We start from the raw sequence: 22,408 nt of genomic DNA on the forward strand, positions 1-22,408 counted from the left end.
AAATTTTGATATGTTGTATCATCGTTCTCATTTATCTCTAAAAGTATTTTTATCTCCTCGCAGATGTTTTTGTTATCCATGCTTCATTCAATAGCATAATATTTAGTCTCCAGGTGTTGGAGTAGTTTCTTTTTTAAATTTTATCATTGATTTCTAATTTTATTCCATTATGATCTGATAGAATGCAAAGTAGTATCTCTATTTTTTTTTTTTTTTGTATTTACTAAGGGCTGCTTTGTGATATAACATATGGTCTATTTTAGAGAAGCATTCATGTGCTGCTGAGAAGAAAGTATATTTGCTTGTTGATGGATGGAAAATTCTATATACCTGTTAAGTCTAAGTTATTGATTGTGTTACTGAGTTCTATGGTTTGTTTAGTTTTTGTTTGAAAGATCTATCCAGTCATGACAGCAGTTTGTTAAAGTCACCTAGTACTATTGTGTTGTGGTCTATTTGATTCCTGGAATTCAGAAGGATTTATTTGACATACATGGTTGTGCCATTTTTGGGGGCATAAATATTTACTATTGTTATGTCTTCCTGATTTATGCTTCCCTTAAGCAGTATTAAATGTCCTTTTTTATCCCTTCTGACTAACTTTGGCTCAAAGTCCACTTTATCTGACACAAGGATGGAAACCCCTGCCTTTTTACTGAGTCCATGTGCATGGTATGTTTTTTCCCATTCTTTCACCTTTAGTCCATGGATGTCTTTTTCTATGAGATGAGTCTCTTGAAGGGCGCATATTGTTGGGTCTTTGTTTTTAACCCAATCTGCAAGTCTGTGTCTTTTTAAAAAAATTTTTTTTATTTTTTATTTTTTTATTTTAATTGATAATCCTAAATTTACATAGGGCAATATTGTTTGATTCATTCTGTTATTTTTTCCCTTCCCCCCCACCCCTCCCACCCCTCTTTTCCCTCTATACAGTCCTTCCTTTCTCCATTCTTACCACCCTCCTTATCCCTAACCCTAACCCTAACCCTAACCCTAACGCTAACCCCTCATACACCCCTTATATGTCCTCATTCGCTTATCAGCGAGACCATTCGTCCTTTAGTTTTTTGAGATTGGCTTATCTCACTTAGCATGATATCCTCCAATTTCATCCATTTGCCTGCAAATGCGATGATTTTATCATTCTTCATGGCGGAGTAATTCCATTATATATACATGCCACAGTTTCGTTACCCATTCATCAATTGAAGGACATCTAGGTTGGTTCCACAATCTGGCTATAGTGAATTGAGCAGCTATGAACATTGATGTGGCTGTATCCCTGTAGTATGCTGATTTTAAGTCCTTTGGGTATAGGAGTGGGATAGCTGGGTCAAATGGTGGTACCATTCCAAGCTTTCTGAGGAATCTCCATACTGCTTTCCAGAGTGGCTGCACTAATTTGCAAACCCACCAGCAATGTATGAGTGTACCTTTTTCCGCACATCCTTGCCAACACCTATTGTTGCTTGTGTTCTTCATAATCGCCATTCTAATTGGGGTGAGATGAAATCTTAGGGTAGTTTTGATTTGCATTTCTCTTATTACTAGAGATGTTGAACATTTTTTCATATATCTGTTGATTGCTTGTACATCTTCTTCTGGGAAGTGTCTGTTCATTTCCTTAGCCCATTTGTTGATTGAATTGTTTGTATTCTTGGTGTAGAGTTTTTTGAGTTCTTTATAGATTCTGGAAATTAGCGCTGTATCTGAAGTATGATTGGCAAAGATATTCTCCCACTCTGTAGGCTCTCTCTTCACATTACTGATAAATTCCTTTGCTGAGAGAAAGCTTTTTAGTTTGAATCTATCCCAGTGGTTGATTCTAGCTTTTATTTCTTTATTTTATTTCTAGCTTTTATTGTGCTATGGGAGTCCTGTTAAGGAAGTCTGCTCCTAAGCCAACAAGTTGAAGGTTTGGACCTACTTTTTCTTCTATAAAATGCAGGGTCTCTGGTCTGATTCCGAGGTCCTTCATCCATTGTGAGTTGAGTTTTGTGCAGGGTGAGAGATAGGGGTTTAGTTTCATTCTGTTGCATATGGATTTCCAGTTTTCCCAGCACCATTTGTTGAAGAGGCTATCTTTTCCCCATTGCATATTTTTGGCACCTTTGTCTAGTATGAGAAAATTGTATTTATTTGGGTATGTGTCCATGTCCTCTATTCTGTACCATTGATCTACCTTTCTATTTTGGTACCAATACCATGTCGTTTTTGTTACTATTGCTTTGTAATAGAGTTGAAGATCTGGTATTGCGCTACCCCCTGCTTCGCTCTTTCTACTGAGGATTGCTTTAGCTATTCTGGATTTCTTATTCTTCCAGATGAATTTCATAATTGCTTGCTCTATTTCTGTAAGGTACATCATTGGGATTTTAATTGGAATTGCATTGAATCTGTATAGCACTTTAGGTAGTATGGCCATTTTGACAATATCATTTCTTCCTATCCAAGAACATGGGAGATCTTTCCATGTCCTAAGGTTTTCTTTAATTTCTTTCTTTAGTGTTCTGAAGTTCTCATTGTAGAGGTCTTTCACCTCTTTTGTGAGATTGATTCCCAAGTATTTTATTTTTTTCGAGGCTATTGTGAATGGGGTAGTTTTCCTAATTTCTCTTTCTGAAGATTCATCACTTATGTATAAGAATGCATTGGATTTATGAGCATTGATCTTGTAACCTGCTACTTTACTGAATTCACTTATGAGTTCTAAGAGTTTTCTGGTGGAATTTCCAGGTTCCTCTAAATATATAATCATGTCATTAGCGAACAGGGATAGTTTGAGTTCTTCTTTTCCAATTCGTATCCCTTTAATTTCTTTGGTTTCTCTAATTCCTCTGGCTAGAGTCTCAAGAACGATATTGAATAGAAGTGGTGAAAGAGGGCATCCCTGCTTTGTTCCAGTTTTTAGGGGGAATGCTTTCAGTTTTTCACCATTTAGAATGATATTGGCCATGGGCTTAGCGTAGATGGCCTTTACAATGTTAAGGAATGTTCCCACTTCCCCAATTTTCTCTAGTGTTTTGATCATGAAGGGATGCTGTATTTTATTGAATGCTTTTTCTGCATCTATTGAAATAATCATGTGATTCTTAACTTTTAGTCTGTTGATATGGTGAATGACATTTATTGATTTCTGGATGTTGAACCAACCTTGCATCCCTGGGATAAAACCCACTTGATCATGGTGCACTATCTTTTTAATATGTTTCTGTATGCGATTTGCTAAAATTTTGTTGAGAATTTTTGCATCGATGTTCATTAAGGATATTGGTCTGAAATTTTCTTTCCTTGATGTGTCTCTGTCTGGTTTAGGTATCAGTGTGATATTGGCTTCATAGAATGAGTTTGGGAGGGTTCCCTCCTCTTCTATTTTATGGAATACTTTGAGAAGTATTGGAATGAGCTCTTCTTTAAAGGTTTTGTAGAACTCAGCTGAGAACCCATCTGTTCCAGGACTTTTCTTTGTTGGTAGGCTTTTGATGACCTCTTCTATTTCATTGCTTGTAATTGATTTATTTAAATTGTGTATGTCCTCCTCGTTCAGTTTAGGTAATCCATATGTCTCTAGAAACTTGTTGATGTCTTCAAGGTTTTCTGCTTTGTTGGAATATAGATTTTCAAAATAGCTTCTAATTATGTTTTGTATTTTACTCGTGTCTGTTGTGATATTTCCTTGTTCATTCCGAATTTTAGTGATTTGGGTTTTCTCTTGTCTTCTCTTTGTTAGTGTGGCTAAAGGTTTATCAATTTTTTTTTAATTTTTTCAAAGAACCAACTATTTATTTTGTTATTTTTTCCGATTTTTTTCTTTTGTTTCAATTTCGCTGATTTCGGCTCTGATTTTAACTATTTCTTGTCTTCTACTACTTTTGGTGTTGGTCTGCTCTTCTTTTTCTAGGGCTTTGAGCTGTAGTGTTAAGTCATTTATTTGTTGATTTCTACTTCTTTTGTTGAATGCGCCCCATGAAATAAATCTTCCTCTAAGTACTGCTTTCATAGTGTCCTAGAGATTTTGATATGATGTGTCTTTGTTCCTGTTTACTTCTAAGAATTTTTTTATTTCCCTCCTGATGTCTTGTGTTATCCATTCATCATACAATAGTGTATTATTTAATGTCCAGGTGTTAGAGAATTTTCTGTTTTTTATTCTGTCATTTATTTCTAATTTCAATCCATTATGATCTGATAGAGTACAAGGTAGTATTTCTATCTTCTTGTATTTGCTAACAGTAGCTTTGTGGCATAAGACATGGTCTATTTTAGAGAAGGATCCATGTGCTGCTGAGACGAAAGTGTATTCATTCTTTGTTGGATGGTATATTTTATATGTTGGTTAAGTCTAAATTGTTGATTGTGTTATTGAGATCTATGGTTTCTTTATTCAATTTTTGTTTGGAAGATCTATCCAGCGGTGAGAGAGGTGTGTTAAAATCGCCTAGTATTATTGTTTTGTGGTCTATTTGATTTCTGGAATTTAGAAAGATTTGTTTGCCATACATGGATGAGCCAATGTTTGGGGCATAGATATTTATGATTGTTATGTCTTGCTGATTTATGCTTCCCTAAAGCAGTATGTAATGTCCTTCTTTATCCCTTCTGACTAGTTTTGGCTTGTAGTCCACATTATCTGAAATGAGGATGGATACTCCAGCTTTTTTGCTGTGTTCGTGTGCATGGTATGTTTTTTCCCATCCTTTCACCTTTAGTCTATGGGTATCTCTTTCTATGAGATGAGTCTCTTGCAGGCAGCAAATTGTTGGATTTTTCTTTTTAATCCAATCTGCCAGTCTATGTCTTTTGATTGATGAGTTCAGGCCATTAACATTCAGGGTTATTATTGTGATATGATTTGTATTCCCAGTCATTTGACTCTTTTTTGTTTTTTGACATGGTTTGGTTTCCCCTTTATTTGGCTATTCCTTTAGCCTAGTTCCTCCCGTTGCTGATTTGCATCATTGTTTTTCATCTCTTCCTCATGGAATATTTTGCTGAGAATGTTCTGCATGCTGGCTTTCTTTTTGTAAATTCCTTTAGCTTTTGTTTATCATGGAAGGATCTTATTTCATCATCAAATTGGAAAGTAAGTTTTGCTGGGTATAAGATTCTTGGTTGGCATCCATTTTCTTTCGGGGCTTGGTAAATGTTGTTCCAGGCCCTTCTAGCTTTTAGGGTCTGGATTGAAAAATCAGGTGATATCCATATTGGTTTCCCCCTGAATGTAATTTGGTTCTTTTCTCTCACGGCCTTTAAAATTCTTTATTTTGTATGTTAGGTATTTTCATTATAATGTGCCTTGGTGTGGGTCTGTTGTAATTTTGTATATTTGGAGTCCTATAAGCCTCTTGTACTTGGTTTTCCATTTCATTCTTCAGATTTGGGAAATTTTCTGATATTATTTCATTGAGTAGATTGTTCATCCCTTTGGTTTGTTTCTCTAGGCCTTCCTGAATCCCAATAATTCTTAAATTTGGCCTTTTCATGATATCCCATAATTCTTGTAGATTCTGTTCATGATTTCTTACCATCTTTTCTGTTTGGTCAACTTTGTTTTCAAGATTAAATATTTTGTCTTCAATATCTGAGGTTCTGTCTTCCAGGTGTTCTATCCTATTGGTTATGCTTTCTATAGAGTTTTTAATTTGGTTTATTGTTTCCTTCATTTCAAGGATTTTTGTTTGGTTTTTCTTCAATATCTCTAACTCTTTATTGAAATGATCTCTTGCTTCCCGTATTTGCTCCTTTAACTGTTGATTGGTGCAATCATTTAATGCCTGCATTTGCTCTTTCATCTCCTCGTTTGCTTCCCTGATCATTTTAATTATGTACATTCTGAACTCCCTTTCTGACATTTCTTCTGCTGTGCTGTCATTGGGTTTTATTGATATAGTATCTAGGTTTGTTTGGGACATTTTCTTCCCTTGTTTTCTCATATTGGTCAGATGTCAGTGGGACTTTGTGATATTGTAGAATTCTTTTATTGGCTTATAGTGACCCTGTAGATTTCCAGTGTCTCACCTTCCTGCCTTCAGTAGCCTGAAGTCTTGGAGTAACTTGATAATGCAGTGCTTCCAAGGAAAGTTGCCCCTAGCCTGCTACTGGTTTCAGGACTTGGAGCTGGCTCTGTGTGGAAAGGCTCTCACTGGGGGGCCTGCTCCAAGAAGCTAGCCTGGAAAGGCGCTTCCCGCCAGAGGTCCCGGGCTGCGGGCTGCTTGGGGAAGTCCCTGGCTGCCCTGTCCTGGTCCCTGAAGCCACCTGTGGGCAGGAACTCGCTGCCCTGGTTCAGGGACTTGAAGTTTGGTTCTGTGCAGAAAGGCTCTCACTGGGGAGCCTGCTCCGAGATGCTGGAGAATCTGGCCCTGTGGGAGGAGCCCACCTCCGGAGTGCGCAGAGCTGCCTAGGGAAGACTGTAGCTGCTCTGCCCTACTCTAATAAGCCACCTGAATCCGGGCCTGCCACCCGGGCAGCGCTTCACCGCGTGGAGGAGACTCACCCCGTGGCTCTGTTTTAGTCCGAGTCTCTCAATGCCTCCCCTTCTTGAATCCTGGGTTCTGGAGCAACTGGAGATGCAGTCACCCTCTAGTCTGCCATCTTGGATCGCCCCCCCCAGTCTGTGTCTTTTGATTGATGAGTTTAGGCCACTAATATTCAGGGTTATTTTTGAGATATGATTTGTATTCCCTGTCATTTTGCCTTATTTTTGGTCTTTAACTTCACTTGGTTTCTCCTTTGATTGGCTTTTCCTTTCGGGTGGTTCCTTGCTTTGCTGGCCTACATTGTTGTTTTGCATTTCCTTCTCATGAAACAGTTTGCTGAGAATGTTCTGTAGCGCAGGGTTTCTATTTGTAAATTCTTTTAGCTTTTGTTCATCATGAAAGGATTTTATTTTGTCTTCAAACTTGAAGATTAGCTTTGCTGGGAATAAGATTCTTGGTTGGCAACATGTTCTTTCAGAGCTTGAAATGTGTTGTTCCAGGCCCTTCTTGCTTTTAGGGTCTGGGCTGAAAAATCTGCTGATATCTGTATTGGTTTCCCCCATACATAATCTGATGCTTTTCTCTTGACACCTTTAAAATTCAATCTTTATTTGGGATGTTAGGTATCTTCATTATAATGTGCCTTGCTGTGGATCTGTTGTAATTTTGTACATATGGTTTTCTGTAAGTGTCTTTTTCATTTCATTCTTCAGGTTTGGGAAATTTTCCAATATTATTTCATCAAATAGATTGTTTATTCCTTTGGTTTGTATCTCTGCGCCATCCTCACTCCCAATAATTCTTAAATTTGGTCTTTTCATGATATCCCATAATTCTTGGAGGTTCTGTTTGTGATTTCTTACATATTCTCTGTTTGATCACCTTTGTTTTCAAGATTAAATATTTTGTCTTCATTGTCTGAGGTTCTGGGCCTTCCAATGATCTCGTCTGATGGTGATGCTTTCCATTGCATTTTTCATTTGGTTTATTATTTCCTTCATTTCAAGGATTTCTGTTTGGATTTTTTTCAGAATCTCTATCTCTTTGTTGTAATGATCTTTTTGTTTCCTGCAGTTCCTCTTTCAACTGTTATTTGAGTGACCATTCATTGCCTGCATTTGCTCTCATATCTCATCCTTTGCTTTGCACATCTTTTTAATTAAGTATGTTCTGAACTCTTTTTCTGCCATATCTTCTACCATGCTGTCATTAGATTCTGTTAATATAGAATCTTGGTTTGTTTGGAACACTTTCTTCTGTTGTTTTTTCATGTTGTTCATGTATCTTCCCTTTTAGTAGTGCAGATCTGGGGTATTGCAGGCTTATACTGACCTTGCAGGTTTCCAAAACCTCTTCTTTAAGGGGGAGATCAGTATAAGCAGCATCCAGTACAGACAATATGCAGCCCTATACCAAATAGCCCCTATGAAGACCTTAACAGTATTGTCATAATAAACAGAGAGGATGAGTTCATTTATTATCTACAGTATAACAAATAGGTTTGCAAAGAGGTTTACAGTTTCTAATGGTGAACAAAGATGATGGAAATTGGTATAGGATGTAACAGTTAATGGGATAAGAAAAAAGTATATAGAAATATTAGATCATAAGAAGTGTGAAAGCGCAATCAAAAGTTGTTAGCATGAGAAAATGGAGAAAAAGACTGTGAGGAAACAGATAAGAAAAAGGAAAATAGAGCAAGACAAATAAAGAAATAAAAACTTAAAAAATTTCAAAAAAGGAGAAAAAAAATCTACACTATAACAGTCATATATTATTCAAACCTCCCAGTAGCCTGATGCATGAGAGGTATCTGATAATGAACTTCCAGTCTCCAGGTGTCTCAGGATGAGATTGACTCCACCTAAAGATGGCTGCTTCTGCTTCCAGGATAATCCAAGTCGGCCACACTGCTTCCAAATGTGTTGGCAAATGGGGAGCTGCATTGCTGGGCATGGTTGCCTAGTTTGTGTGAGGTGTGGTTGGTCAGGCCGGGTGGAGTTGGGGTTAGGTTGGTTGGACCAGGGATCCTGCAGGTCCTTTCTATTGTCCCAAAATGGTGCCAGCCATGTGTAACCAAACCTGTGGGTACTGTGACAATGGACTTCCAGGTAACAACAGGCAGCTGGCAATCTGCTGGCATTCTGTTAGCAGTATGCAGGCTACTGGTGGACAATCAGCAGATGGACCTCAGGCCATGGGTCATGGGTAGGTGAAAGGCAGGTGATGGGCAAGCAAGAGGCAGGCAAACAGGCAAAATGACAGATGATAGGCAGCAGTCAGTGAGTAATCAGTACTCAAAAAGTAGTCAATATGCTGGCATACAGTGGGTAATAGAGGTGGACAAATGGGGTAAACAACAGGGGGGGTCAATGAACAGCAAAGACTGCTTCTCAGAGAAGCAGATTTTCCTCTACTTTAAACCGGAGTTATGGAGTGACAAGGAAGTTATCCTCCCTCTAGTCTGCCATTTTGGATCTCTGTTTTTAATTTTTATTACCTCAATCAATACAGCCACCAAGAGTACTCTTAAAAATATAAAATTTACATATATGTATATAATTTCATATTTTCACAGACTGTTAGGTATCTCTCCATGGTTATTGTATTAGTAAGTACCTCAGTTTGATGGTTTCAAAACTACTTTTGGTAAGTCAACACTTTCTGATTTTTCTATTTTCATTAATGACACTGCTTCTTTTTGAGTTGCTGAATGCCTTGTCTCCCATTCCTAGTTAGAAGATTTAAGCATACACTTCTCATATTGGGGAGTGGGGTGTGGAAGAGAGGGGAAGTCAGTGATGACTTGCTACTGGATGTCTAAGTACCATTTTTGAGGTGTTTATTTTACAGTTGAGGTAGGGGATGGGAGGATGGATTCAGTAGGTATGGGAGGATGAAGGTAATGAATTTAATTTTGGACATATTGAGATTAAGGTATTTTAGAAACTGGGTGGCTCAGTTTAAGAAGGCAATTAAATTTGTGGATTTGGAGTTAAATATAGCATGTACATTTTGGACTCAATACCAAGTAAATTATTATTATAGTCAGGAGGCCACCTGGGGATGATATGTTTTGAGGCATGTGAAGGGAGTTGAAGATGTCCACTGGGCACAGTAACCTATGACAAACAGGGTAAAGAAGTGAGCTGGCATAGAACAGGGAGTTGGAGTGGTCAGGAAGTGGGGAAGTGAATCATGGAAAAGTGGTATGCTAACAGGATATCAAGGAGAAATCAGTGGTCAATGGTAGGACATCTGGTTCTTTCACCAGTTACAGAAGAAACATTTCATTGTAAGTGGAGAAATATTGAAAGCGTTCCCTCTAAAATCTGGAACAAGACAGGGATGCCCTCTTTCACTACTTTTATTCAATATCATCCTTGAAACTGTAGTCCAAGCAAATAGATGAAAGAAACCAAAGGGATATGAATAGGAAAAGAAGAACTCAAACTATCACTATTTGCCAACAACATGATTCTATTTTTAGAAGATCTAAAAAATTCCACCAGAAAACTTCTAGAACTAATGAATGGGTTCTGCAAAGTAGCAGGATGTAAAATCAATACCCATAAGTCAAATGCATTTCTATACGAAAACTAACCCATTCACAATAGTCTCAAAAAAAAAAAAAAAAAAAAAGAAAATATTTGGGAATTGATCTAACAAAAGGGGCAAAGGACCCCCTACAATAAAAATCACAGAACACTAAAGAAAGAAACTGAAGAAGACCTTAGAAGTAGGAAAGATCTCCCATGCTCTTGGATTGGCAGAATCAATATTGTCAAAATAGTCAAAGCAATCCTTAGCAAGAACAGTGAAATAGGAGGCATCACATACCAGAACTCAAACTATAGTACAGAGCTATAGTAATAAAAACAGTATGGTATTGGAACCAAAATAGATAGGTAGACCAATGGTACAGAATAGAAGACTCAGAGACAAACACATAAATATGGTTATCTCATAATAGACAAAGGCACCAAAAACATATATTGAAGAAAAGAAATCCTTTTCAACATATGGTGCTGGAAAAACTGGTGGGACTGCAGATTGGTGCACCACTCTGGAAAGCAGAATGGAGATTCTGCAGAAAACTTGGAATGGAACCACCATTTGACCCAGCTATCCCACTCCTTGGTTTATACCCACAGGACTTAAAATCAATATATACAGTGGTGCAGCTAAATTATTGTTTATAGAAGCTCAACTCACAATAACTAAACTGTGGAACCAAACTAGATGCCTTTCAACAGATGAATGGATAAAGAAAATGTGGTATATATACACAATGGAATATTACTCAACTTTACAGAAGAATGAAATTATAGCAATTGCAGGTAAATGGATGGAGCAGGAGAATATGCTAAGTGAAATAAACCAAATCCAAAAAACCAAAGTCCAAATGTTTTCTCTGATAAGCAGATGCGGATCCATAATGAAGTCGGGGAGAATGAAGGAACTTTGTATTGTGTAGAGGGGTGTGAGGGGAAGGGAGGGGGTATAGGGATGGGAAGAATGGTGGAATGAGATGGACATAACATGTATGGTTACACAATCAGTGTGACTATGTACCACGTACAGCCAGAAGAGTGAGAAGATATGCTCCATTTGTGTACAATGTGTTAAAATGCATTCTATGGCCATGTTTAACTAATTAGAACAAAATTTTAAAAATTAGAAAAAGGAAGGGTATAAGCAACTCTGTATGCATCAGAAGAGAATCTTAAAGAAGCAGCATGGGAACTATCAAAACATAAACTATACCCTGAAAACAAAGTTTTAAAATTTGTTAAATTAAATCTTCCTGGACTCTATCTCCACATAACCCATCAACCCACCATTTCCAGGTGTGTGTGTTGGTGTGTGTGTGTGCGTGTGCACATGTGTGTATGTGCTTTCCATGCTTCAGACTTCAGTACTGCACTGACTACAATGCTCTTAATGTGTTATGGATGGATAGGTGATGAGTGTTTTCCTTTCTCATGCCACTCCTGACACCACATGAAAGTTTTTCGTATCCTGATGCCAGTGTGTGGTGTTGTTTCCAACACCATGTTTCCAACTCTCTGACATCAGCTGAGTGTCCAAGGGTTTCCAAGTGTGATGTACATGGAAAAGAAATCAAGTTGAACCAATGATAATGGACAGAACTTCCAGTTTCAGAAGATTCAATATAACCCATAACATACCAGGTTTACCTCACAGGAGAATCATCCTACCCAAGTTTTTAAAAAAGTTTTCTGGTTTGACAGCTCAGGCACTCTTAAGGGAATGCTCTTTACCTGTCCTTTTGATTAGACCATGTTGGTGATGTTTATAGCTGTCAAATATTGACCAATAATATTTTTTCACATGCCACCCACCCCAAAACTCAGGCACTTACAAAGGTAAGCATTTATTTGTTCATTATTTTGCATATAAGTCTGCAGGCCAGCTGAGAAGGCTTTTCTTTATGCTGATAGTTGGCCAATACTATGTTTTTTTAAGCATCTGCTTAGATCACTTCCAAGGAAACTCATCTCTCCAAAGCAAGATACACAATCAAGTGCAAGGTCAGTGGAGCATGGAAATATACTTTGCCCTACAAGGAAAGTGGAGGAAAGGGAATAGTTATTGAACAGTAATTTCATCTTACCGAGTACTGGTGCACAGATTTTTAATAAGTACAATTTGGAAGAGTTATCTCTTAAACAAAAAACTTGTTCCAATTATAATGAATAGCCAGTCCTGAGAAATTCTAAGTCATTATTTTTAGAAAAATGAATATGGTATTTCTTGCTTTTCACATTTAATATATTTAATGTAATCAAATGTGTAAATTGCTGTTGGGAAAAAAAACCCCTCCAAACACTAGAAACATATCTAATTCACTAAAATTCTCTTTAGGCATAACTTTTTGGCAAGGAAGATATTGTGAATAGATATATCTGTAGCTATGTCATAAAATCATTTTTAAAATTTGTATCTCCTCACTGCCTAGACTTTGATCCCTTAATCTTAAGGGTTGGTGAGGGGTGAATAAATACATGAGTGCAGGAAAACTGTGCAGCTCCACCTTGAATCCACCTCCTGTCTGGTCCCTGATACAGCCCTTCTATAAATATTGGGCACCCACCATCCAAGTCAGGGCTGGTTCTCACTCTTGAGACAGCTCACATTCTCCCTTGAATTTGTATCTACCTTCCTAAATAAACCTCTGTCTATACCTTACAATAAAACAATTTGTTTCTATTATAATATATGTTACTACCTTCGAACAATCTAGGCTGTAAGGATGCACCATTGTCCTTGCCAGGAAGGGATCCAATGTCATCAACTTGCACCAAGGGCCTGGTTTGTGTTCTTGAGGGGTAGTCTCATATGGAGGGCTTAGTGTCAGTCTTTTTAGCTGATAGGTTGGACATTTGGCAATAGCAGTATTTAGATCCATCTCAGTGAAAGGGAAACCATGAGGAAAGAAGCATGTGGGGCCAAGGCATGGTTTCATCTTCTGCTATCATAGCTATTTTTCCTATGAACCATTGTTCAAAGCCTGTGGTAGTTGAAGACAGAAAACAGTAGGCTGCCTGATATCTATGAGTCAAGTCAACCTGTCTACTTAGTTGTTTAATACCTCATATAAAGGGATACTTTTTAGTGCCCATGTGATAAAAATATCCTCACCCTTCATAACCATTCCATATACATCCATCTACATTTCCCCAGGCCTTCTTACCTCTGGTTTTGTAAATTGGCTTCTTTTAGCCCACCCCCGTCACACACTAAGCCATTTTCTGCTGCATACAAGACCATGCATATCTTTGCTGTGTATTACTGCCCACTCACATAAAAGATGGCCTGGTAAACTGCCTGAAGCTCTTCCCAGTAGAAAGATTTCCATTCACCAGTGTCTTTCAACCTCTCCCACCTTTCAGTGGGGTTTCCATGGAGCAGCAGTCCATCTGTGAACAGAGGTCAGGATTTTTCCTCTATTATCTGGTTGTAGGGAACTTCTCATAGGCCTGAGCAGAAGGAGAGTCATCACTGAAACAGTGGAAAGTGACATGGGAACCTGAGGAACCTGTTTGTGCACCTACTGTGGTTTTGGTCTTGCCCAAGCTCTTGGATGTACCATTTCCATTTTTCATTGAATCAATGTTGTATTTGACTTGAGAGTCCTCATCACTTATGGAAGGTTCTGGCTACATCATTACTGCATGTCCAACGAGTCGAGTGCTCCATTTCCACCAATGCCCAGTTGGATGCCAGCAACTGATATTCTGCAGATAGCCATATCGTGCTCCACAAATCTAGAGGTACACCTGCAGCTCTACAATTGGGCTTCTAGTATCATCAAATATTTTGATTCACCTGGCCAGTAGTCAGGCCTGTCCATACAGTAGCTTTGCTCTGTTACAGAGCCCTTTCTGATTTAGAGCCTTTCAAAACTAGCAATTTTAATACTAGCAGTGATGTAGATATCACCCAATAAATAGGGTGGTGTCTGCAAACCTATAAGACAGGGAACCTTTACAGGGGTGAGGTTAGAGCTAGGCAAGCAAATGGACAAGTAGCGTCTTGCCTTGATGGGTGGAAGGACATTCTGGAGCTTAAATTGTATTATAGGGTTATCTCCATTGTATCATGAATCAGACAATGGCCACTAGGATGGGTGTGGTTGGCTCTAGACAGGCAAGGAAGAGTCTTGGGAGAAGATTACAGGAGTAAACTGTTAGTAATCACTTGCAGCAGCTGTGGGTGGGGTATCAGGGAGTAAAGGAGGTCTGGGTAGGGCATCAAAAGCATTTATGACATTCTCATTACAATTGAAAGACACGGTGAGGGAAAATTAAAAAAAAACCCATAGTCATATTATTCATGGAGGTAAAGTCTAAGATATTTTTTGCTGCATTTCCATAACATTTTCCCTCAAATGATTTAAAATTTTTAATCTTTATTTGATATAGTTGTGATTATATGTATTTAAAAAAACTTTTATATCAGTTTTCACAAGTACTTCTCATTCATTACAAAAATTTTAGAAACATGATTTAAAATTTTTTTTTTAGTTATCAATGGATATTTATTTATTTATTTATCAGGGCCTTACACATGCCAGTCAAGCACTCTACCACTGAGTCACAACCCCAGTCCCTAGAAACATGATTTTTAATGCACCATATTTAAACACTCCTCATCACAATGAAAAGTTAAATTTAAAAGCAAGAAGCAACCTCTGATTTCATATATTTTAAAAAAGCAAGGGTCTGGACAGGGCTTATCTGGGTTACACCAGGTAGATACCAGCACTAGCCAGCTAAAAGTAGAGTGCGTGGGTGACATCGGTCAGACCATAAGCTGTAGGGCCCATGCACAGGGGAACTTACGTTCCTGGGTGATGGATTCACAATGATTGCGAAGGGATGATATTATATCAGGAGGCAAAAAACTGAAATATCCACATGTAAAGGCAGGTAACACAAACAAAAGAGCATCATGCCAAGGGAAAGGGTCAGCCCCAAGGTGATGTGGGCAGAGCAGACACTGCAGTGCAATGCCTCCTGGTGACTTAAGATAAAGTAAAATCTAAATGTGTGTGTGTGTGTGTGTGTGTGTGTGTGTGAAAGAGAGAGAGAGAGAGAGAGAGAGAGAGAGAGAGAGAGAGAGAGAGAAAGAGAGAGAAAGAAATCTCCTGAGTTGTAAAAATTGGTTCATTTTTTCCCCCCAGACAGGATTTAGGTTAAATCCAGCAGTTAATTTGCCCCTAACTTTGTGTTGCGTGGGAGCAATCACTGAATGCTGTCCTCTCATACTCAAAAGGCTCATTTGCTGTTGTTGACAGATTAAGAAATAAAGTTGTATAATAACAGCCTCTAGCTCCCTAATCTCTTCATCTCATTCCTCCTTTCTGGGCGTGGGCCACTCTCAAATCTTTCTTGCTGCAGCCTCTGCCTTTGCCCCAGCTTCAAACCAGCCAAACCACACAGAACCAAGCTATCCTGGAGGCACCATGGCAAACATCTCTATTCAAAAGGCAGTTTCTGCACCAAATCTCAAGGTCTAATTTTTTTTCCAGAAAAAAGTTTTGTAGATGTTTAAATAAATACAGAAGACTCAACTTCCATTAAAGGTACTATGGTTTAGAAGGAAGAGCTGGACTCAGGATCATTTACAATACAGAAGGAGGAGAAATAATTATAGAGAAAAAGCTTTATAATTAATGAAAGGGTATTATAAAATATGATTACTAAAAACCTGAATGAAATGACTGCATTCCTAGAAAAATATACAATTTCAAAATTAATGCAAGAGGAAACAGAGAACATGAATCAACTAATAAGAACTAAATAGTGATCAAACATCCATCCTCCATTGCAAAAATCTGCAAGCTCATGCAGTTCCACAAGTACAACAGACCAACTTATCAAGAAAGAGCTACTCCCAGTTTTATACAAATTACATCAAAAAATTGAAAAATCATACTTAGGAGCATAGAAACTTGGAAAACTAGGAATAAAGGGAACTTTATTTGATAAAATTGATATTGCAAAAGACTTATAGAAAACTTTATGCTTAATGAAGAAACATTGTACACATTTCTAATAAAGTCAGGGATAAGATATTGATGGTCAATATTACCACCACTGGAGAGTCTAAACTGAAAAGAAGAAAAATAAATAGATATGAAGATGGGAAGCAATCTGAGTGATATCCATTACTTAGAAAAACATCAACATATTTAACAGACAAACCATCAGAACTAAAGAAAAGTCAGCAAGTTCCCTCGATAAAGAATTAACCTATAAAAATAAAAGCATTCTTTTTTTATTTTTATTTTTTTAAATTCATTTTTATTATAAACAAATAGGATACATCTTGTTTCTCTGTACATGAAGTAGAGGCATACCATTTGTATAATCATTTGTGTAATAGTTTTTGATTCATTCTGTTATTTTTTTCTCCCCCCCACCCCTCCCACCCCTTTTATCCCTCTATAGAGTCCCTCCTTCCTCCATTCTTTTAATAACCTACTTGAAAAAAACTCATTAAAAATAAGATTGCACTGGAAACAGCTATGAAAGCTATAATATTATCTAGGAATTAATAAAAAATGCACAAGACCTCTTTGGGGGAAAAAATGAAAAACTATTAAAAGACATTAAAAATGATTCAAATGAATAGAGACATTTTGTGCTTTTGGATGGGATGATGAAGTGATGGAATACCATAAAGGTATCAATCTTCCTGAAGGAATTATAAATATATTTGATACAAAAAAAGTTAGATTTCAGGATAGACATGTCTAAAAAGTCTATGGAGGAATTAAGATCTAAGATCCACTTAAGTCAATCTTAAAGAGAATGTATTGGAGACTTTTCTACCAGACATGAAGGAAACCACAAAACTCTAGCAAGAAAAACAGAAAGACATTGATACAAGGGAAGATACAGACCAATAAAACAAAATAGAGTTCAGAGACAGATCCAGGTACATATGATCACTTAAAGTCTGAAGGGGAATAATGAGAAACAAAGAGATAGGCTCACTATATGAAGAACACTGAACCTGGATTCCTACAGAATACCACATATAAAGGTGAATTTTAGAGGGACTGAAGGCCTAAGTGGGATATTTAAAAGTATAAATTAACAGTGGAAAAGTATCATTATGACTTATGGGCAGGGAGGACCTTTTACATAAAACTTTAAAAGACTGATCATTTGATTCCATCAAAATGACAGAGTTAGTGAGACAGGATGGGAGAAAATAGTTCCTGTGTTTAATATCAATAAGCATTTAGTGTCTAGCATAGTCAGAGAACTGCAGATGGAACAATCCCACCAGGGAGAGGCAAAGGGTATGAACTGGCAATTTACAAAAAAGAAATTATTAAAAGCTAGTAAGGGCATTAGTGACACTAAAAAATCAGAGTAACACTGATTTATTTAAACAATGATATAACTTTAAGTACTGGATTGACCAATATTAGTAACCAAGATAATAACAAATGTGGGTTTTAGGTTCCCTACTGTATAGAAGATCCAGCCTCAAGGAGCCCCAGAATCCTATAGAGTCCATATTATTATTCCTGGATTCCTTATTTGTGAATTAACCTATTTGCTAAAATTTATTCATAACCCCCAAATCTTCTGGTTCTTTTGTGGTCATTTGTAGACATGCTAACAGCAATAAAAATTTTGAGTGACTCAATACACACATTGCCAGCTTAGGTAGAACAATGTGATATTTTGCTTTCTTGTTTGAGGTCTCATGTTGTAAGCAAGTGTCTTTTTCAGGGACTACTTAGTGCCGCTTTTATTTTTTTTTTGCATTTTTTTTTTGCTTTTAAGTATAGTGCCAACATATTGTTTAGTGTTTCTGAATGCAAGGAGGCAATGAGAAAATAGAGAAAATATGTGTGTTAGATAACCTTCCTGCAGGTATAAGTTATAGTGCTCCTAGCCATGGTTCTTTAAATTGAAACACATAAATCACAGTTGTGTACTGACAGACTGGTGAAAATATGACCAGGCTCTCAGGAACCTAACTTTGCATTTCCTGTCAGATCAATGCTTCAGTTTTTGCCAATTCAATGTTTACATAACTTTATAGAACATAGCTACTGTAAATATTGAGAAGTGACCATACACAATATCCAACTCCTTCTGCTATTCTTTAAGCAAAGAATGGCAACCTGTTTATTCAGTGGCTCTGTTCAGTGGGACACATCTGCAAATAGCCTTTTTTTCTCTAGCATTCTGCTAGAGTACCCCTTTCTCCTTTTGACAGAATTGTGAGAAGATTCTTTTCTTAACAATAATTCAATAATCTTTCCCTTCTCTCAGCTGAACATTTAAGGTCTGTACTGGGAAAGGGCAGGTGGAGAAGCACAATCTGTGTTTTCTCTCTTTTTACATCTTACTCTGCTACTTATTCTTGGGCACATTTCATAGTTTCAATCCCCTGGTGTTGGTGGTGGAGAGGAAGAAATAGGAAGGAATAAAGTCATAAAAATGATGGTATGGGTGTTGAAGAAACATGGTTGTCAATGTCTGTTTTAACAGGTGTCCAAATGCTTTCTCTCTGGTGGGGTCTTGGGAAACCCTGCCTCTTTATTCCATTATTCCCTAATGAGTTGCTTGAATGTCTTATGGAGCTGCATAGCCATTCCTGCATGTGTGCACTAACTACCTGTATATATCTACAACTCTGGAGGCATTTCCTTTCCCTGGTAGACAACCCTCCTTCCTTCAAGGAGTCCTAACAGCCATTTGGGCTTCCTGATTCACCAAATAAAATTTTTGCCTCACCATCTGTTGAATCTTTTCTCTGGATCTTGTCATATTGAGCAGCTCTAGTAAGCCTCTTGAGGTTCAAATTCTTCAAGCAGTAGATAAAGAAATGGATTCACATATGTCCCAGACTCTTGTAGACACAGGTCAAGTTCTATCAGTAACATTTCCCCCGCTATAACTGTACCTGGCGGTGTAGCAAGTTGCTGTCTGGACCTTAAACTGCCAGGTCTCCGTTCTTTTTCTGCATCTCCTAGTTCTGCAACTGACCTAGTGTAGACTATACTAGCAAATATGGTGGGAAAAAGGAGTGCTGGGGATGGTGGGGAAGAGGAAAATAAAGTGGTCTCTGTTCCTCTGGATTCACTTCAAAGGAACTTTTCATTCAAACTCCTTTCAAAACTCTGGCCCTCTCTTATGTCTATTAAGGATGGTCATTATTTAACTAGCTTTGCTATGTCCCTTTATTATCCTATCAATGTCCATCTAGATCAGTGGTGATAACCTCTCTTTCATTGTTGGTATTGGTAATTGGTGTCTTATTTGTTTTTGTGATAGTCTGGCTAAGGGGTTTATCAATTTTGTTGATCTCTTTCCAATTTATCTGGCTTTAGTTGAGCATTTTTTATGATTCCATTTAATCTTACCTCTTAGCATTTCACTACTATTATTTATTATTTTCCTGCTTTCAATTTTATTGATTTCTACTCTAATTTGTATTGTCTTTTCTTCTACTTGCTTTAGGCTTAGATTGTTTTTCTGTTTTCTTAAGGTGGCAGTTTAGCTTATTGAGAGCTTCCTTCTTTTCTAATATGATTAATGATATCAGTTTCTTTCTAAGAATGCTTCTGCTTATTTCACATATTTTGGAAAGACGTATTTTTATTTTAATTTAGCTCATAATAATTTTAAGGTTAAGATTTTGTTAATCTGAGTTATTTGGAAGTATGATGTTGAATTTCCAAATATTTAGGGGCTTTCTTTCCAGCTATTTTCTTTTTTGTTATTGATTTCAATTCAATTGTAGTTAGAGTACATACTTTGTATGATTTCCAATCTTTTAAATTTGTGGCTATCATGGCTACTGTCCTGACCATAGTGATGGCAGACATACTGTCAGGCAGCAGAGTGAGATGCTGTCAATAGTCAGGTCCCTGGAACGTCATAGAGCAGAACCAACTTAGAAGACATGATTTTTCTACCTCTGGACTTTCACCCAACAAGGGTACACTTTTATAGTTCTGAAATCACTCTTATTTAACCTACTATAGAATTCAGTATCATGTAGGGGATGCTGCGAGAAACAAAAAGGGAAATATATGGACTAACTAAATTCAGGTTCTTAGGGGGGAGGTGGAAATGTGCTCAGATTCTCAAATATTTAAAATCTAGTTATACTTGTTGGCAGTGTAAACATTTGGTTCCAATTGATCTTCCTCTACTTTGGAAGATAAATATCACCTGCTGAGCACAATAGTAGCCTGAGTAGGAAGAACAGAGCAAATTCAGAATTTGTGAGGTGAAGATGTGGACAAATTATTTTAGGCTCCTCTTTAAATGCTATTACTAATGGAGAGGAGAGAGAGTTGCTGTCATGGTGGGATAGAGCCCAATGGCTGGTGCACTTGTTACAGGTTTGGTTTCCAATATAGTAGCAACGTTATGAGGAAAAAAAGAAGAATCTGAGCAAGAGGAGTTGAGCAATAGGCCATCTTCAATGCCCAGTTATGGTTTGTTCACTGAAAGCAAAGGAAAATCTTTTGGTAGATGGGAAAGGAAGTGAGCTAGGGATGATTCGTTAAGCCCATGACAGGTCACAAGTCTGGAAATGTAGAAGGTGCCAAGACTGACATAAACTCTTTTCATACAGCTTCTCTGCCTGGGATAACATGTTTCGAAAGATTTTGTTTAATGGCCCGAAGTTTCTTAAGTGTTGACTTTCAGAGGTTGGAATTAGCTTTTTTCAAGTATCTCTAATTCACTCTGCCAAATAGCAGATAAACTCTTGGGCCTGAATTCATAATCTCTTAAGAGTATTTCCTTATTCTCATACTCTTATAATAGATGGAATGTGTCTTTTCTTACCCTCCTATTCTTAATCAAATCAATCATAAACACCAGGCTGGGTAATGCCAAGAGACCACAAGGGCCTCTTCCACAAGAAAGAAACTCCTTAAAGGAATGATCACAGAAATAAAAGTCTGCAACCAGTGTGAAGGGTTGACAGACTCCAAGGAACTGTCATAGGCCAGGCTATATGGGCAATGACTAAACAGACTCCATTTACCTTGACACTCCATGTTATGTAGGAAATGCTTTTCCCATGGGAATATCCTGCCTCTGTACCCATCAACAGTTGCTTAGAATGACTTATTTGGCAATACAAAAATGACAAAATGGCACTTTTTGTATAATGAAAATTGTTCTCTTTTGGATTCTTAGTTACCATGTTAATAGTGATGTCAACAGTGATTGTTTAGATGTTAGTAACCATTCTTTAGTTTGTACCTAAGTAAGGTCATTTTGACCCACTTCCCCCTCTGCTAATAATTACAGATCCCATGATGTTAGTTTGTAATTTTGAATCATAGCAACAGACACTTATGATTGATGTACTGACTTATGGTGTAAAACCCTCTGCAATCCTATGGTTGGGGCTGTTCTCCTAATAGCCATTTTTGGGGCATTGTGTGAGACAGTCAGCTGGTCGGCTTAATAAAAACTCTCAAATTTGAACTTCTCAGTGGTGATCGGTCTGTTCTTAAGTTGTGCTGCATAACACCAGGTGCAGTGGTGCGTGCCTGTAATCTCTGCAGCTTGGGAGGCTGAGACAAGAGGATTGCAAGTTCAAGGCCAGCCTCAACAATTTAGTGAGACCCTAAGCAATTTGGTGAGACCCTGTCTCAAAATAAAAAATGAAAAAGGGATGGGAATGTGGTTCAGGGTTCAAGTGCCCCTTGGTTCAATTCCCCGTACCAGTCAATCAATCAATCAATCAATCAATCAATCAATCAATCATCAATAGCTAGGTTATTCTTTTTTTCAGGGGCAGTTTTGACTACTCTCTAAATCAGGTTACCCCCTTCACCTGAATGTGAAGCACCACCCTCCCCTTTTCTTTTCCAGATGAAAGCCTTGTCTATATATTTGTGCTCACTCAACTTGGTGGCATTCATTTTCATTGATAACAGTCAGACTTAGTGTTTATTTTTATTGATACAGTCAAAAGTTTCCATTTCCAGTAACAGTTTCAGTGGATGAACTGTGAACATCTCAGCATAAGCATTCTAAGAAATGTAAAGTTCAGGTATGGCCTGGCGTTCCTCTTCAATCTTGACACCCATTATGGATTGAATGTTTGTGTCACCCCCAAATTGATATGTTGAAACCCCAACTGCCAATGTGATGGTATTAGGAGATGATTACAATGAAATGAGGCTATAAGGGTGGGGCCCTTACCATGTAATTAGTGTTCTTATAGGGAGGTGATGCTCTCTCTCTTTTTTTCATGCACTCTGAGGATAGCCCATGTGAGGACACAATGAGAAGCCTGCTGGTCTAAGCCAGGAAGGGGACCCACACCAGAAAATCAATCAGTTGGCACCCTGATCTTGGACTTTAGCTTTCCAGACTGGGAAAAAATAAATTTCTGTCATT

The sequence above is a fragment of the Sciurus vulgaris genome, assembly GCF_902686455.1.
Source record: "Sciurus vulgaris genome assembly, chromosome: 1".
Lineage (NCBI taxonomy): Eukaryota > Metazoa > Chordata > Mammalia > Rodentia > Sciuridae > Sciurus > Sciurus vulgaris.